At 39.3% G+C, this 5,724-nt stretch overlaps 1 pseudogene; it reads left to right on the top strand.

The window, feature by feature from the left end:
• The first annotated feature begins 3,039 nt into the window (after positions 1 to 3,039).
• On the top strand, positions 3,040 to 3,836 carry LOC150012099 (large ribosomal subunit protein uL30 pseudogene; annotated as a pseudogene).
• The last annotated feature ends 1,888 nt before the right edge of the window (positions 3,837 to 5,724 follow it).

Raw genomic sequence — 5,724 nt, 5'->3', positions numbered from 1 at the left:
TATATATTTTTAAAAAACATTTTTTCCCCTCTCATTTTTCATCTCTTTCACACCTCTCCACCCATCCTGGAAGAAATTCTATATTTCTTTACCATCTCTCCTTAAGTTAAACTCAACACCCTACACAAGCCAGATTGATAAGTTCAATGAGTAAAGCTTATGTGTGATTATAGGAAACAGTGGGGACTATGGTAAATTGGAACACCCATTATTCAGCTTCACCTTATTGTGGCTGAGAGGAATTTGAGCACAACTCTTCCTTCATGCTAATGTAGTCAACTAATTAAACTCAACCAAAACAAACCAACCAACAGAAAACCACTCTGTATATATTATACCTATGGGCTATATTTGGTTTGGGGGATACCAGGTTACAACTACTATTTTCAATATTTTTCACTTGTGCTCTCTTAATACTCAGTGGGTATCTCTGTTATACTTACTAAAATGTATTATAATGTTTTGCTTATTAGCTTCCTAATTAGATTAAAACTGTTCATGGGAAACAGCTATGTCTTATTTATTTTTTAGATTCCAAGTGATTAGTACATAGATTAGACTGACATAGGAAGCATTCAGCAAGTCCTTATTAAATTGGAAGTTAGTTCAATATATTATTTTCAGGAATGAGCTCACACTAACTGCATCTCAGAGAGCTGGGGAAAGATTTAGGTGATAAGCACTTGACTAAAATTTTGGTGGAATACTCTGGGTATGCATTAAAATAATGTGGCTTACATTCTTTTATTCAGTTGATAAATCTATCCCTATGGTGGAAATATTCTGTGAGAATCAGTAGTATGAGGATTAAAGTAGTGTGGTACTCTGGTAACTGCAGCCTTACTTCAACACCTTTATTTCTGGAGTAAAGAAAGAAACCACAAAGCTTGTTCCTCATATTCTCCAGGAAATACCTCTCTTAATTTAATTCACATAGACACACTTATTACTAATTTCTATCTAAGCACTAATTGAGGTGTAGGTGGGATCTCTCATTTTATTCCTCCCTGGATTTGCTTTTCAGTCTACCTTTCTCTACCTGCCCCCACTGTTATCAAACCCAACCATGCAGAGCTCCAAAGACAGATTTCTGTGGAAAAGAAAGGAATCTTTTATTTAACGATTGTATAATTTGAAATAATGGCAAGTTTCTACCTAAAATGTCTGGGTAACACAAGAAAGGGGAAAGAAGAAGTTAGAGTATGACATCAAAAACAGCTCTTTAAATATTAGTCATTACAACTACTACAAATGTTCAAGAACTGAAAATAACACAAGAACAAAAATTTGTTCTTAGTGCTATTATCAGCAAGGTCTTTGGAAATAATGGCAAGTTTCTGCCTGAAAGCCCATTTCATCTAAGACACACCTCAAAAATCACCCTGTTACCCTCTGCCAGCTCAGTTCAAGGTTGCGCCAGATACCTCTCTTCCCACCCCAAAGTATCATAATCATAGGTGGCTTAACTGGTCTCGAGCCATTGTCCAGCTTCAGGTGTCTTTCGGAGTCTCTGTCCCCAGGCCTCCACTCACAGACCCTCATTGACCACCGTTGACATGACCTGCTCCACCCTCCCAGCAGAGGGGAAAGAATGAACTCAGTTTTTGCTTCCCACACACTCAGTTTAAAAGTCCTCTCCCAGAATCCCATGTGCACCAAAAGCTAGTGGGAGTGTGCAGCCTTCCAAACCAATGAGGGCCAGTGTCGGCCATGTTTAACAAAGGGGCAAAGTCTCCAGTTGGCATACTCTGTACAAGCTCCCTTCTCCGCAGCTCATCCCTTCACAGGGAGGGCAAGCCCCTTCTAACCTTCAATTTCCCTGTGGGATTTTCTCCCTACTGCCTGCCTTCTGTCAGCAATTTGGCCTGACCCTCCTGTTACACCACCCTAACACACACACATTTCACTGCATCCTACACATCTTGGTCTCATCATCAAAAAAACATGTCTACAATAGGCATCATTTTTTGGAAGTTGCTCCAAAACTCAGAGTAGTAAAAGTAAAACATTGATGGTAGTCAAGGTATTGAGTACTTATCATGGGCCTTAGTATATGCCATCATGTCATTTAGTGCTCACAATAATTCTACATGATGATACTTAATCCCTATCTCACCAGTAAGAAGACTGAAGCCCAAGTTTTCACAACTCATATATTCTAAAATTGTATTTTTACATTCTCTACTGTTGCTTCTCAAAGCATCATCATCCTAATGTTTGTTGGAAATGTATCATCTCAGGTCCCACTCCAGACTCTGAGTCAGAACCTGCATTTTAGCATGATCTCAGCTGACTTATATGTGCATGAAATGTTGAGAACCACTGGTCCACACAGTACCACTACCTGTTGGGTACACACTTCCTGATAGTGCTCCTAATCTCTGTGGTTAGAAACCCCAACACACTTTCCAGTGTGCCCAACTTTCTCTTCAGGAGTGATCTCAGCAGCAAGATTTTTGCTCCTAGAATTCCATGGTATTGACATGAATACTCACCCCAAGATCTCTCTACTCCTCTCATCTGTCATCATGTTTCATCTTCCACTTTTGGACATAGCTCACAGAAGCGAACAAGAAAGGCCAGAAGGTTTGCAGAGAAGTGGATTAGTCATGGGGCCTGCTTGTGGCACTGGTGCCCTAAACAATAGAGAGTCCCAACTTCTGATTCATTCGGGAGGTTCACCTGACTGATTATTTCTCCCAGTGGCTGCTTCCGTCCCTGTCCATGCTGTAGAGAAGTATTATGGATGAGAGGGCACGAGAACCTTCATCGGAAACATTCATCAAGCAAGAATCTTGGCAGAACTGGAGGCATGAAGTAGTTATGGGTACATGAATGCTGGTAACTTTATTAAAGGTTATTTTTACATTGATACTACTCACAAGCAAAAGTTTAACCACTACATACACATTTTATTGGGTCCAAAAGGCTGTGGAACTGATCTATTGTCAAAGTGGGCTCTCAAAATACTGTAGGAGATCAAAGATGTTGGCTGGTCAATGAAAAATAGAATTTTCAGCCTCTTTTCCAGCGAGGACTATGGAGGGTGCAGAAGAGAAGAAGAAGGTGCCTATTGTGCCAGAAACCCTTAAGAAAAAGCAAAGGCGTTTCACAGAGCTGAAGATCAAGCTCCTGAGGAAGAAGTCTGCATAAAAGATGCTTTGAAGGACAAGGAGGAAGCTTATCTATGGAAAAGCTAAGTACTATCACAAGGAATATAGGCAGATGTGCAGAACTGAGATTTGAATGGCTAGGATGGCAAGGAAAGCTGGCAACTTCTATGTACCTGTGGAACTCAAGTTGGCATTTGATATCAGGATCAGCGGTATCAATGGTGTGAGCCCAAAGGTTTGAAAGGTGCTGCAGCTTCTTTGCCTTTGCCAGATCCTTGGTGGCACCTTTGTTAATCTCAATAAGGCTTCAATTAACTTGCTGAGGATAGTGGAACCATATACTGCATGGGGGTACCCAAACCTGAAGTAAGTAAATGAATTGATTTACAAGCATGGTTATGGCAAAATTAACAAAAGACTAATTGCCCTGAGAGATAACACATTGATTGCTCAATCTCCTGGTAAATATGCATGATCTTCATGGAGGAGCTGCTTCATGAGATCTATATCATTGGAAAATGCTCCAAAGAAGCAAACAACTTCCTGTGACCCTTCAAATTATCTTCTCCACCAGGTGGAATGAAGAAAAAGAGCACGCATTTTGTAGAAAGTGGAGATGCTGGTAACAGGGAAGACCAGATCAAAAGGCTTATTAGAAGGATGAACTCTGTAGGAGTCTCTACCTTGGTTATTTTTGTAATCTGGTTAGTTAATAAACAGTGACGTTTTTTAAATTGAAAAAAAAAGATAATTAATTTTTCCAGTTCAAGTATCTCATACGTATTTGCTTTGGTATGTCACTGGTGACAAAGGGTGCTTTATGACATTCTTATAAAGACCATTGTGATGTTAATAAATAAATAATTTATTTTCTTCTGTCCAAAAGCTAGAGAGTCTCCAAGTTTTTGTTTGCCAGTTCCGTCTGGAGAAACCTTTTGTCTTCCTCACCACCTGTCTGTAGGGGTCTGAGTTAAGCAGAAAGGGCTGCTGTGGAGTGATGGGAGGAATTCTTTCCTCTTGAGATGTGGTTGGGGCAGAATGCTGGGACAGAGGCCAAGTTTTCTGCCAACAGAAACTGCAGCATAATCATTAATATTGTTGTAACTTTGCTTTCACATGGAATGAACAGAAACACTTAGCAGAAATAATATTGTTTTGTAGAAGCAGCATGACGTAGCTGACTAGAACCCAATCTCTGGGCACTAACCCACCTGAATAGCGAAGAGACATTTTTCACAGAATTCCTGCATTCACAAGATTAGAAAGTTATGAGAATATCTTTATCATAGAATTGAAGTGCTCAAAGGGGGCGCTGTAATATCATTTTACATATTTTCTTCTTCAAAGATAAGCAGATATTCAAATTTTTGCAGAGATGCAAGGCAGCAACGTATAATAAAGAGAACAAAGTTGTAGTAGACTGATGCAAATCTTGGAATAAATCTTAGTTCTATTATTTATTAACATGGCTTTGAGGAAATTGTTCAACCCCTCTGATTTTCAATTTTCTCATATGCAAAAACGAGGAAATAGACGCTTTTGTACTTTTGATACTTAAAACATGGCTGAGGGTTGATTGTATGATAGTGAAACAATTCATAAGTTTTGCTTTTTAGACACACTATTTGAATGATTTAAAACCTACCATGCCATCCATATTAATTTTTCTTTGCAAGTAAACATATAGTCAGCCTGTTAGTTAACTGAGACCTGGCTGAGGTGAAAGATTTATCATTTTAAACATGCCTAGTAGTTTTCATCTTTTTCTGGATTATATTTTTTGTGATGCTCCTAATACTAGTATATATGCCTTTATTTTTCTATTTTCAACTATTTTAATAGGAAAAATAAATTGCAATGAAATATTTAAATAACTGCATAAATATTGAACTTTATTTGGATTGCTCTATTCACAGAAGTTATTTATTGGAGTAGTTACTGTTAGCTGTTTCTCTGAGGAATTCTTCATCCCTTTTGCTCACACAGAGTCCAATGTAGCTGATCTTGCATGGGTAGCTCCTCTTCAAGTTGGGACTCAGGGGTTCTGGCATGTTCCCTGGGTAGCTCCACTATCCATTAAGGCTGCCTTGGGAGGCCTCTGCTGCATCTGCTATATTCAGCCAGCTGATGAGTAAAGAGAGAGAATGAGGAGAATCTCATGGGTCTTTTTAAGGGTCAAGACTGTAAGTACGTACATCATATCTGTTCATATTCCATTGGTCATAAAACAAGATCCCATTTAGATACAAGAGGACTGAGAGATGTAGTGTTCCTGTTTGCCCAGGAGAGAGACAAAATCACACTGTCTGTGCCACACAGTAGGGCTGCCCCAGGGAATCTCTCAAAAAGTCTGTTCATCAAATGATGTACAAAAGGGTGGTTTTGGTGTATAGTAAACAGTTTATAGCTGTCCACAAGATATATAAACATTAAATGTATGAAAGTCATGGAATACCTGAATATCTAACTCCAAGAGTTACATCTACCCCAGAGTGGTTGCAAAGAGTCAGTGAGATATTTATGTGATCATGCCTAGCACAGGCTTAGCACTGGCCAGTGGTTGTTCTGAGAGCGTGGCAACCAGACCAGCATCATTGGTATCACCTTGGAA

Source organism: Furipterus horrens, unplaced genomic scaffold (assembly GCF_987537825.1).
Source record: "Furipterus horrens unplaced genomic scaffold, mFurHor1.1.pri manual_scaffold_4, whole genome shotgun sequence".
Classification (NCBI taxonomy): Eukaryota; Metazoa; Chordata; class Mammalia; order Chiroptera; family Furipteridae; genus Furipterus; species Furipterus horrens.
Note: the sequence above shows the minus strand (reverse complement) of the source record. Positions and strands in the feature narration are given on the sequence as shown.